This window comes from Sinocyclocheilus grahami, unplaced genomic scaffold, assembly GCF_001515645.1.
Source record: "Sinocyclocheilus grahami isolate Dianchi unplaced genomic scaffold, SAMN03320097.WGS_v1.1 scaffold1208.1, whole genome shotgun sequence".
NCBI lineage: Eukaryota > Metazoa > Chordata > Actinopteri > Cypriniformes > Cyprinidae > Sinocyclocheilus > Sinocyclocheilus grahami.
In genome coordinates, this window is record NW_015506387.1 from 292,163 (window position 1) to 305,519 (window position 13,357).

Here is a 13,357-nt window from a genome sequence, read left to right on the forward strand (position 1 = left end):
GGCTTTCTTGTGCATCATCTTTAGAAGAGGCTTCCTTCTGGGACGACCAATTTGATGCAGTGTGCGGAGTATAGTCTGAGCACTGACAGGCTGACCCCCCATCCCTTCAACCTCAGCAGCAATGCTGGCAGCACTCATATGTCTATTTCCCAAACACAACCTCTGGATATGACGCTGAGCACATGCACTCAACTTCTTTGGTCGACCATGGCAAGGCCTGTTCTGAGTGGAACCTGTCCTGTTAAACCGCTGTATGGTCTTGGCCACCGTGCTGCAGCTCAGTTTCAGGGTCTTGGCAGTCTTTTTATAGCCTACTCCATCTATATGTAGAGCAACAATTATTTTTTTCAGATCCTCAGAGAGTTCTTTGCCATGAGGTGCCATGTTGAACTTCTAGTGACCAGTATGAGAGAGTGAGAGCGATAACACCAAATTTAACACACCTGCTCCCCATTCACACCTGAGACCTTGTAACACTAATGAGTCACATGACACCGGGGAGAGAAGTATAATAAAATATTTGTGGTGTATTCACTTCTGTGAGATACTGTATATTTTTATACAGATTTTGTGGTACGTGTATAGCTTAGTGCAGTATTTATGAGTCAGTGGAATGGAATTTCGTTCACATGTGCACTCTGTATGTACAGTTGAATGACAATAAAAAGCTACCTACCTACCTACCTATTGGGGTTAAACAACACGTGTCAGGAACCATTCCTTCTACCACAAGAGACTGCTTTGTAAGTAATCGTCCTGATTTATCTCAAGCCCTCAGCATATCCAATAGCTCAGAACAACTTGATGATGTAACAGAAACTATGGACTCTCTCTTTTCTAGCATGTTAGATTCGGTTGCTCCTTTACGCTTAAGGAAGATTAAGGAAAACAGTCTGACACCGTGGTATAATGAGCACACTCGCACCCTAAAGAGTGCAGCCCGGAAAATGGAGCGCAGCTGGAGGAAAACAAAACTAGAGGTATTTCGTATTGCTTGGCATGAAAGTACCCTATCCTACAGAAAAGCATTAAAAACGGCTAGATCTGATTACTCTTAGTCTCTTTTAGAAGAAAACAAACATAGCCCCATGTATTTATTAAATACAGTGGCTAAATTAATGAAAAATAATGCATCAACAGATGTTGACATTTCCCAACAGCACAGCAGTAATGACTTTATGAACTACTTTACTTCCAAGATCGATACTATTAGAGATAAAATTGTAACAATGCAGCCGTCAGCTACAGTATCACATCAATTGAGACAGTGCACTCTAGATCCCCTGAGGAACAATTCCACTCATTTTCTACTATAGGAGAGGAAGAATTGCATAAACTTGCTAAATCATTTAAACCAACAACATGTATGTTAGACCCTATTTCATCTAGCACCTAAAAGAGGTGCTTCCAGAAGTCATAAATCCTCTTCTGACTATTATTAATTCCTCATTGTCATTTGCATATGTCCCCAAAACCTTCAAACTGGCTGTTATTAAACCACTCATTAAAAAACCCCAACTTGACCCCAAAGAACTAGTTAATTACAGACCAATCTCGAATCTCCCTTTTCTGTCCAAGATACTAGAAAAGATAGTATCCTCACAATTATATTCCTTCTTAGAGAAAAAGGTATTTGTGAGGATTTCCAGTCAGGATTTAGACTGTATCACAGTACTGAAACTGCTCTAATCAACTGATCACGGTTGTATCTATCTATTAGTGCTACTGGATCTTAGCGCTGCGTTCAACACTATTGACCACAACATTCTTTTGCATAGACTAGAAAACTTTGTTGGCATTAGTGGAAGTGCATTAGCATGGTTCAAATCGTACCTATCTGACCGCCATGAATTCATAGCAGTGATTGAAGAGGTATCATATCGATCACAAGTGCAGTATGGAGAACCTCAAGGCTCAGTACTAGGGCCATTGCTTTTCATGCTTTACATGTTACCCCTGGGAGATATCATCAGGAAACACTGTGTTAGCTTTCACTCTTATGCTGATGATAATCAGCTCTATATTTCTTCGCGGCTCTGTGAAACATACCAATTTGAAAAACTAACGGAATTCATAGTTGATATAAAAAAACTGGATGACGGGTCATTTCTTACTGCTAAATTCTGAAAAAAACAAAGGTGTTAATTATCGGACCTAAAACCTCTGCATGTAATAACCTAGAACACAGTCTAAGACTTGATGGCTGCTCTGTCAATTCTTCGTCATCATTTAGGAACCTAAGTGTGCTATTTGATAGCAATCTTTCCTTCGAAAGCCACGTTTCTAGCATTTGTTAAACTGCATTTTTCATCATTCACAGTTGTAAGAAATATATGTATAGAATGCTTGAAATTACTTTTAAATTAAGTAAGTCACTGTGGCAGGGGGGGGCATGGTTCAGCGAGGTCTGCATCGGGAGAGAGAGGTAGGAGACGAGCGGTGCGTAAGTAGGTCAAGTGCAAATGATAAACACCTGTGTCTTGTTTCAGTAATTGGTGTGGAGAGACCGGATAAAAGGGGCCACCGGGAACATGATGAGGAGAGACTGACTGGGAACGCGAGCGACCCGGGGAGACGGGTGTAGATACATGGAAGCAAGTTGTGTTACGTTTGTTATGAGTTATTGACTGCGAGTCTGACAGCGCTGATTGAGCATCGTATTGTGTGTGGTGCCCGAGAACTTAAATAAAGCTCGCGTCCCAGCAAGCCGACCCTGCCTTCTTCCTTCCACACTCCTGAACCTTTACTACAGTCACGTCCAACAAATATTCTCTGTTAAAGTAATCCATATGAAACCAACGCGATGTCCAGTTTTTCCCATCTCAACTCATTATCTCTAATGCGATCATGCTCACGAGCCGATGAGATGCATGCACATGTAAACGCCCAAATTGCCTCCGTGTAAACAAACAAGTTCATCACGGCTACTTTTTGTTTCTGGAAGACACGCTGAGGAATAAGCCAGAATTTACCTCAGAAAATAAACACAACACAATGCTTCGCACAGCTAGATCCAGTGGAGAATATCACTCTGATGAGTTTAAAGCCTAAGATTACTTGCATCTGTTGTTATTGTGACATAACTTGTACATATTTTACTAGTTAGACTTTCCCCAAACTATAATTGTGAAACATTCATTTCATTGTCTAAATGTCTCACAACGCCAGAATGTTTAATGTTTTATAACATATAAAACCACAAGATATAGAAGTAGTGTTAACACTATGATATTAGAGTCTATGAATGTTTGGCACAAAGGTATGTTACTGTCCAAGTCTCAGTGTTCAGATCAGCATGTTCAATCATGTCCCCTTGACCTTCACTGTGTTATATACAAATAATAATCAAAAACCCACATTATTTTACTCTCCCCACACTCTTTCTTACGTGCCTCAGTCACATTCATATTGATGGCCCATTATGTGAGGCCCTTTGTCTCTCAGGTGTGAATCATTAAATATTCATGGACATTGTGACTCGCTCGCACAAGGGCATTCTATCACAAAACATGTTTTACAAATGTTAAATCAATATATTGCTTTCTGTGAACATGATAATTTTCACATAATTTTGTAGTAAAAACTCTAGTCTACCACATCCAGTTCTCAAAAGTCTTGTGAACAAATATTCTGTATGTGTTTTATGGCCTTATTTCAGTGACTTAAAAAATTTTGTTTTTCACTAACCACGCATAAACATTATTTTCTCAAAAACACAAACATGTACTTTCATGCTGCTCACATATTATTGTAGCCCAGTTTGTGATGAATACAGTGTTATCAGACTTTAGCCATTAATATTTTTTTAGGATACTTACAAAAACACAAATGTCAGGGCATGCCAAAACTTCTCCAGGGCCTTAAAACACCCTCAGACCACAGAGGGTTAAAGACCCGTCTCTTTAACCTGGCTTACACATAACACACTAACACATTTCTAATATTCAAATCTGTTCAAGGATTTGTAGGCTGCATTAATTAGGACAACCAGAACCAGAAACACTTCCCATAACACCCGATGTGCTTGCTACATCATTAGAAGAATGGCATCTACGCTATTAGTCTGTTTCTTTCTTATTACGAGGTCACCATAGCCACCAGATCCAGTCCGTATCCAGCCCAGATGGTCACTGCAGTCACCCGGATCCAGTACGTATCCAGCCCAGATGGTCACTGCAGTCACCCGGATCCAGTACGTATCCAGCCCAGATGGTGAATCAGCACCTAGAGATGTTCTCTACAGCCCTGAATGTCAGTGGACACCAGAACATCTAGATGAGCCCCAGAGACAGATCCCCAGTGAAGACCTTGTCTCCTAGATGGCCACCGGGACAAGACCACACCACCAGGTACCTGCTTTCTGTGCTACATCGCTCAACCAGATCAGATCTTCTCAAAATACTTGATCTCAAATACTTTATTCTATACAACAGTTAACCATCTGACTATACATATACCTTAAATAGTTGACTACCCTAGTGAAAAAATTGAATACTTAAGCACAATTTATTTGCATGTACTTTAAGTATACCAATTTAGTGTGCCATAAATACATTTAGTTATACTAAAGTCTGTTAAACTGGAACAACAAATTTTGGACTAAATGCTTTTAGCTGTGCCAAAGTACTGCAAACTGAGGTCATACTATCCTTTACTTTTAGTAACTTTAAAATGCATTGCAATGGCATTCAAATTAAACAAAGTGTAATAGTGCTAATAGTGTTATTATGGTGTGCTTCTAATGCAATTAATTAATCGTTATAAATGATGGCACAGCTTTACAATTTGTCTTTTACTAACATTCCCAGCATACCAGCTAACTCACTCATCTGGAGAACATGAGTGGCACACTGAGGACAGACATTTGAACACTGAATGTAACACTGCGGACTGGATTCGAACCCGGGTTGCTGTGACACAAGTAAACAGCTTGGTCTTAAAGTAACTCAGTTTAAATGTATTGTTTGAATGGCCCTTACTATGGAATAAAAAAAATGCATGTACATTTACAACACTGTACTTATATTACCTTAGAATCAGATTACGAAAAACTAGTTAACGCTAATGGGAGGGTGTTTCTAATACAGTGTCTATAGGAGTGACGGTAAGTTTGACATAGTTCTCTCTTCTGACTGCCGTTCAGTCTCTATTTTTTTTATATAAGTCGTGAAAACACTATCATGGTGTAACAGAAATGCTGAAGTTTTTAGCCTAATTGTCAGTGCACCCTTCTCCTGCCTTTTGTGGGGCAGAGAGAATTTAAAGGGGAGAATATAAATACAAAATATTAACTAGTTAGGGTATGTGGACCCGGATACGGGTCCAAAGGCCCGTAAAAAATGTGTATGCTTCATTTGCATAGCCTTCCTTATATGGTATCAGCCCATATATGGGTTCATTTGAAAGCTTGGAGTGTCTTCTTTACAAAGAATACCATTTCTTTTGGTTTTTATATTCATAAAGCAGTAAAATTAAGCTTAGAAATGTATTCGTCCCACACACGATTTTCCGCCTAGCCATTGCAAACTTTTTTTTACGAAGAATGTGTATTTGATATATTTTTTACAATAAAGTCAAGTCATATATCACAAGAAAGCTCTCATTCTCAGGAATTTCATGATGTAGGTTATTTTATTGTGTGACAATCAGAGATCGAATTATCTTCTTGAACAGTTTTTTTACGAGTAAAATTAAACTGGAATTGAGTTATATCAAACAGCATTAAGGGTGCTTTCACACTAGCATTTTTGGTGCGCACCCGGGTTCGATTGATGTCAGAGTTTGGTTTGTTTGAATGATGAACGTTGCCTAAGGGTGTATTCACACCTGTCTTGTTTGGTTCAATTGAATCGAACTCAAGTTTGTTTCCCCTCTTGGTGCGGATCTTTTGGGCAGGTGTGAATACAGCATTCACACTAGAGGTCTGCATTCCCGTGGCTCTCCCGTGGGACCCGACTGGATTTTTTGTGCAGCGAAATTAAATTCCGGAATAAAACGCGGTAGCGGTCGGTAACTCTGGTGTAATTTGAACAGGAGCGGGCGGTTTAACAATATCCCCTTCCCGATGTCCATTTAGAACAGCATATTGGTGCTTTATTCTTATTGACCACCGGTACAGCTTGTGCTCAGGACTGTTATGCACGCGCTGCTCGCATGCTTTAACGTCACACGTTTTATTTGCGTGGTCTGTGCGCAGCATGTGCATAACGATGCTCAGAGTAGACTGTACCTGTGGTAAATATACGGCCCTCAGACAGAACAGGCAGGTTGTCGATGAGTGAGAGAGCAGAATAAGGATGGAGCAAAGTGTGGATGCGCTGCCCTTGAAGGACGTTCAGCTAGGTTTTGTTTATATTTTGCTTAGCCTATCATTTTAAATGAAAGATGTTATATTTATTTATTTTTCTCTGTGACACTTTTCCTACTGTTAACAGAAAAATGTCAAATGAATTTAGTATTTTGACAAAACGAATAAAAATAGCGAATAGGCTATTTTTGTACAACCTACATTTTTTCTTTCTCTCTGCGACACTTTTTCCCTATTGTGTTGTCAATGTTAAATGAATTGTATCCTGACAAGACTAATAAAAATAAGAAATACAATTTTTGTACAATATTTTTATTTTCTCTGACACTTTTTGTCCTACTGTGTTGCATAAAATATTAAATGAATTTTGTGTCTTAAGATAATTCATATAAATTCAAGTTAAAGTCAATAAATTCAAGACTCTTGACAAGATGAATGAAATAACGTATAATTTTGTGCAGGCTACACTTTTATTTGTCAGCCTATCTCTCTTTCTTTCAGTAGCGGAAATTTAAATGTGAGATTCTGGAAACAAGATCTAAATTTAGCGGGAACGGTCGGGTCGGGAAGAAAATTATTCTAAGTGGACAGCGGGTGAACAAAGAGTGAATATATAGTGGGAGCGGGTGGGTGCGGAATAGAACCTTGTGGGAGTGGGACTAAAAAAACAGTCCTGCGCAGATGTCTAATTCACACTTGGGTGCAGACCGAACAACCGTACCGAGACCCAGCTGAAGAGTTGGTCTCGGCTCACTTCTAAACGAGCTCTGGTACAGTTGAATGGATGAACCAAAGAATGGATGACCTTAAGCACAGGTGTGGTTTTGTTTACAGTTTCTGGTTCACTTGCAAAAAGGGCAATGTAAAAGTGAACTGCACCAAACAAACAAAAAAATCAACATTGTATTTGGTCCGGACCAAAACAAGTGAACTATCGGACTTTCCTGGTGTGAATACACCCTAAGTTAGCTTGTCTTCCAAACACAGGTGCGCACGAGTCTGCTTAAAAAGGGTGGTCTGGGGTACGATTTGATGCTGACTTGAACACAATCGGACCAAATCACGGAAGTAAACCGCTATTAATGACGCATTATTTGATTTAAAAAAAAGTGTGTTTGAATGTGTGTTTCACTCACTTTCCTGATGAGCATGACTGACGCGCTGCAAGCAGAGAGCTGTATCTCTCATTTCATTGTCATTGTGTTTTCTGACTTGTTATAGTGTTTTCGGAATTGTTGTGTTTTCTGAATTATTTTGATTTTTAGATTTGCATTTGTAATTTATTATTGTTTTCAGAATTGTGATTTGTTTTGCACTTTGAATTTTGTACTATTTATTTGTAGTTTAATACAAAGTACTGAAAACCACAAAAGAGTACTTTTTTTCATTTAAAAACATGATAATGTTTCTTATAATGTTTTAAAACAGTGGGATGGGGAAAAACTGCCATAAAGTCTAGAGACATGTTTTTTAAAAGTTGAACTTACATTAATTTTTCTTGGCTTTCTAAACATGCGGCTCTCTTGTGTGAGTCGCGAGTGCAACGGTAATAGATGTCCCTCTAGAAAATGCGATAAACATGCATTCTGTGTGAACAGCTTGGTTTTGATGCAAACAAGATCTTCACCGCATTGATGTTCTCTTTCTCCTCAATATTTTGAATGAACAACGTAGCAGCACACCATCCAGTGGGTTCAACTGGATAGGCTAAAAAAGCATTAAAATGCAATGACACCTACATCGTCATCGCATCTCGTGTGCCACTGATAAGGCTGCCTGATGCACACCGAAAATTTAAATGCATTTTTATAAAAACATTTTTGCATTTGAATGTGGATTTGTATTTTAAATTCAACGAATATTTGAAATTAGAATTTTTTATTTACAGCCCTAATAAGAGCTAGCAGCGATGGAACCTTCTAAGTTCACGTACAGACACAAAAGAAGAACATCACAAACACATCGTTAGTGTTAGCCTCATTCAGACATGTGCGATCAGCCCCTGAATGAGCTTGACTTCAGTGGTGGACAGTAACAATGTATTTTTACTTTGTTACTGTCACGGAAACGGGTGTGTGGAAGCAGGCAGGACGACGAGGACGACAAGGATTCCAATAATGACATTTATTGTAGACACAACAAGGCAGGTTCAGGTAAGTGAGACACACACACTTGGGCTAACATTAACAATAACCGACACCAATACTCAGACAGACAGGAACTAATATGGGGTGAATAATTAGAGGCAGACAGGTGAGCACAATGACGGTGACTAGCTAATGATTAGACAGGCTAAACCAACACAAAGGGAAGAAACCACAACAAACAGTCCACAGGGGCTTTACAGTTACTGTACTTAGGAAAATTTTTCAAATATCTGTACTATCAACTATTTGTATTTTGAGAAACTTTTACCTTACTACATTTCAAAGCATAATGTCATACATTTCACTGCACTACATTTTAAAAAATCATGTCGTTCCTCGTTATTTTGAACAGAACATAAATTGTCTCCCGCTCCGAGACACAATAGCAGTGTCTGATTCAGGAATGAGCGGATTCTTTTTAATTAACCTGTTAAACCTGATCTGATTGCAGCTGTTCTCAAGTCAACAACTCACTGATTCAAATGATATTGACAAACTGTGTCCTGTTTGATACTGTTAAGCTACTTTGACACAATCTTGTAAAAAGCGCTATATAAATAAAGGTGACTTGACTTAAGCAACAAACACATTTCTGCAGTCTTTTTAATGTGCCAATATAAAAGTATAATAGTTTATCTAGGGTCTTCATTGTGTATTTCACTAACAAATGTACACTGCAGATGGCAGTGCTGCTCAAAAGCAACACAACACATCCACAAACATCTCTTTATTTTTACTCAGGAAATCTACTGTTGTAATTAAAGGACTTAGTGTTATAATAATGTAACACTATTATACGTTTATTTTAATTTTTTATAAAAATGTGTTGAAAGTACACAGCAGCATTGCTCATGATAACTAATGTTTGTCCATTTACTCTGATAGCGGACAGCAGATGGTGCACTGTGCGTTTATCTTCACATTTGTCTTTGCTGAGGCTGTTAAATGGTTGTCAAGCTCCAGTATAATCGAGGTGGACAACCAGCCAACGCTGTTTTGCCATCACTTTGAGTGCCAGCCACCGGGTGCAAGATCCTGCCAAATCTCTACAGAAGCATTGAACAGAAAGAATGGAGGTCTCAGAGATGGCCAGGTTCATGTTTGTCATTGCCTATCTCAGAAGCCAGACAGGCTTTGTACCATACAGTAATGGCATATAATTACCCAAATCACATTCATATGGAGGACATAGAGGAAGCGTGTGTGAGCTCTGATTGTGGAGCTATAGGTAATTTCACATTTGTCAGGAATGAGGCAACAGTCCAGATTCACCTGTAGCCAGTTTTTAGTCCTACATGTACAAAAGCATTACTGCGGAAACACTTGGACAGAAATATATCTGTATGTTTATAGAGTAATATATGTCAGTTTTCAAGAGTCTGATCAGAAGCTTTATAAGTTAATCAGTTACATTTTAGCCTTATTAAATGCTGAAAATAATGTCAAATACAAACATTATATATGGTTATTGTTAACCATTTCATTCTGAAATTCAGCAGCAGTATCATTATCCAGAGCTGGTAATGATGGATGGGTCTCTAGGAGGACATCTATCTGAGCTCACTGAACTTTCTAAACGAGGACACTGAATGTCTCAATTCAGCATTGATAAAGAACCACAGGAAAAACCATGTGCAAGTGATGGTATGAAAAAAAAGACATTTGTCAACATAAATCATTAATGTCCTGAAGTGCAAGGTGCTTATAATATTACCAAAGAGAGCTGAGGTAGAAAAAAAGAAGGTGATCACACTGATTACCTATAGTTTCTCAAACATGTCAAGTCTAATATATAAATCTATAATAAGCAATCATATATAGTATAACTGGAGGTGCAGCACCACCAGGTCTGATGAGGGCCATTCTGGAGGTTAATGAATTGCAGTTGAGCAGAAATGAAGGTCAAAGAACCAATTGTTCCTTTGTAAGTTACATGAGCTCAAGCAAAGGAGAAAGCTTTCTCTTTGTCTGCTGCTCAATTTTCTCTTTATTTATCCTTTTTAGGAAACTATGAGGGAAAAATTCCCCATTTTTCCTATTTATCCAGCTCTCCATTTAACAAAGTAATCATTCCTCACACCGTTCACAGGGATTACGTCAATATAATGACATTGAAAGACAGCACATTCCTGGCATGACCGTAGTTTTAAGTGAACAAATACCGGCAAACTGCAGGCAATGAAATAACGTTTCTATAGATAAAGAAGATAGAATCACAAAAGAGTTGAGATTAGTCAGCTTAGTTACGTAGGGGATAATGCATGGCTAGCTGTGCATTAAATTAATTTAATGCTCGTCCTAGAGGCCGAGAACTATAGGCTTAGATCTCTGCCACAATTTTGCGTGAGAAAGATCATATTTTGAGCTCACAAAAGTGCATTTTGCAAAGAAAATGTTCGTTTCGCAAAGAAAAAAGTTTTTAGAGTGCACAAAAATCAATTTTGCATTTAAAATACGTTTTTGGATTTGTGCAGACATTCTTTTGCGCGTGCAATGTTTCACTAGCTTGCTCACCTGATGCCCGCCCTCAGTTAGGGATTAAAAAATCCAAAAATCTAAACAGACTCCGATTTCGGTTGTGCGCTGTCCTTCAATTCCTTCTGGCCACTTCCTAGCTCCGTTCAGGCCTGGCCCCATGACCAGAGCCCATCATCCATTCATGCTTCTTGACCTCTAGATGAATTTTCAATCTTGAATCATAAAATGTCTCTTAGTATCATAATATGTATCCATTATAATGTCCTGATCTTTCTCCATCATATTTATGTATCCATTTGCTGTCACTATATGAGCTTGTAGATGCTTTGTTATTTAAATCTCGTTAATATATTTGTTTTTAATCTTTTTAGTTATTTATCTCCTAAGTGGCTGCTAAGGGTATTTCTATGAGGGGTATCTTTCTGAGAGGTAAAGTTAAGTAGTCTTGGGGTAAAAATGGGTAGGTTTAGGTTCTCCAGGGTTAGAATGGGTAGGTTTTAGGTTCTCAGGGTTAGGGTTAGGTATATAGATAAAAACGAGTTTCACCCTCATTAATTCGACCCTCATTAGCATATGCGATCTGATTGGCCAAAGCTTACCTGGCCGTATCTGGTGAAGCGGAGGTCCGATCTGCACATTACTGGTATGGTTGGATTCAGGAAGCTGTGGTCTTTCAGGTAGCGTGGATGTATGGAGGAAAGGGTGTTGCTTTCAAATCCAATGCGACTGTACAACAGTCTAAAGTGTGGCAAAGAAAGTCAGTCATCGGTAAAGGGAAAAAATACATCCAAATGAAATAACCTGTGAAATCAATTGTCTTTTTAGCAAGAAGATATTACACGCCTGTATAAAAACAGTCTTCCAGCCAGTTTGTGTGTGCGAGTGCGTGTGTGTGAGTGTGCACAGGTGTGTGTGTGAGAGAGAGAGAGAGAGAGAGAGTGTGTATATTAGAAGTTAGACTTGAAAGACGTCTGTGAATAAAGTCAGCCGCTCAAGAGCTCCCCCTGGAGTGTTATTTTCTGCTAAAATGTAGGAATCCTTAGCAGTTTCTAAGACATGGCTATTCACAGTTTTATCCAGGAGAGGGCGACTGAGAAGCCAAGTGAAGTCACGCCCACACCGCATGGATGACACGACAGGTAAACAGTATTTCTTACTGATGTAATTTCAGTTTGACAGCATTAGGAGTTATAATTGCATGGACTGTGATACATTCAGTTGCTGCCTCATTTGTTACTTAGTCAATCAAATCATCAACTAATGATATCTTTCTTTTCATTCCAATGCACTAAAGATGCACATGAATGCACGCGTTTTTAAATATGTGTAATTACTAAAGAACGAAAGAGAGAGAGAGAGAGAGAGACATATTAAAAAAAAATTTACTTTTAGACCTTTGCTGTCTGCTGGAGAGGAGCATATAGGATGTTGAATGAAACCAGTTGTAAAGTTTCCAAGAATCTCTTGTAGTGTTGGTACATCAGAGGGTCTGTAGGCCAAACAGATATACATTACTGCAGTTCTTCAACAGTAAGTTGAGCTTTGTGCATATGCCTTTTTTGACAATCTGTTGAGTTGTGTTGTTCTGCAGGACAGTGAGCACACCTCCTCCGCTGACGAGTGGATCCAGCAGGGCCCCAATCTTCCTCCTCTTTTCCCCCCTCATCCACCTCCACCTCTTCCCATTTTACCTCCTCAGGAGGATCCAGAAGATGTAATGGGAGTATTAGATGTAGCATCTTAAACTCAAGTGTAGCTGCCACTGTTTTGGTAATGTTCTTTTTCCTCCCTCTCTGCAGTTTTTTGCCGATGATGAAGATTTTTAATAAATATATATATTTTTAAACTTAAAGATCATTATGGTGTCCTTCTCTCATTATTATTGATCATATAACATTATTACTGGTCTACACACAGATTTTTCCGAAAAGAAAACCAGAGACAATTTAAACTGATTTCTTCTTGTTTTTTATTTATTTTTTTATTTTTTTTAGTAAATGTGAACAATGTGCCACGAGGAAGTTCTTGGGGGTCCCTATACATGATTAAATATTAAAGTTATTATTGGTGATATACTTGCTGGATAGATTAATTACAGTTGTGAAAAGAGACTCACAGATATTCACAGAAGGTGCTGGAACCCTACAGGTCATACTTAGAAGGGAGAGGTTATTATGTGAGTATAGGAGAGCATAAGTCTAAGTGGAAATCCATGACACGCGGAGTCCCACAAGGCTCATTTCTTGCACCGCTCTTGTTTAGCCTGCATATGTGTCACGAATCCGGTCCACGAACTTTCCTATTCATTGACTCTCGCACTACACACTGTTGCACATCACCCCGGACTACATTTCCCATCATGCATTGCACTGTCCTTAGCCATTTGCCTTAGTCATTAGCCTTAGCCTTAGTCATTTGCCTTAGT

At 38.8% G+C, this 13,357-nt stretch overlaps 1 long non-coding RNA gene across 1 annotated transcript in view; it reads right to left on the reverse strand.

The window, feature by feature from the left end:
- LOC107568030 (uncharacterized) overlaps positions 1-12,425 on the reverse strand; it is a 13,439-nt gene extending 1,014 nt beyond the window's left edge. The window contains exons 1-2 of the long non-coding RNA XR_001606699.1: positions 12,001-12,425; positions 4,432-4,445 (exon numbers count right to left, since the gene is read on the reverse strand). This is a non-coding gene — a long non-coding RNA (uncharacterized lncRNA). The remainder of the gene's footprint in view (positions 1-4,431; positions 4,446-12,000) is intronic.
- Positions 12,426-13,357: the final 932 nt, after the last annotated feature.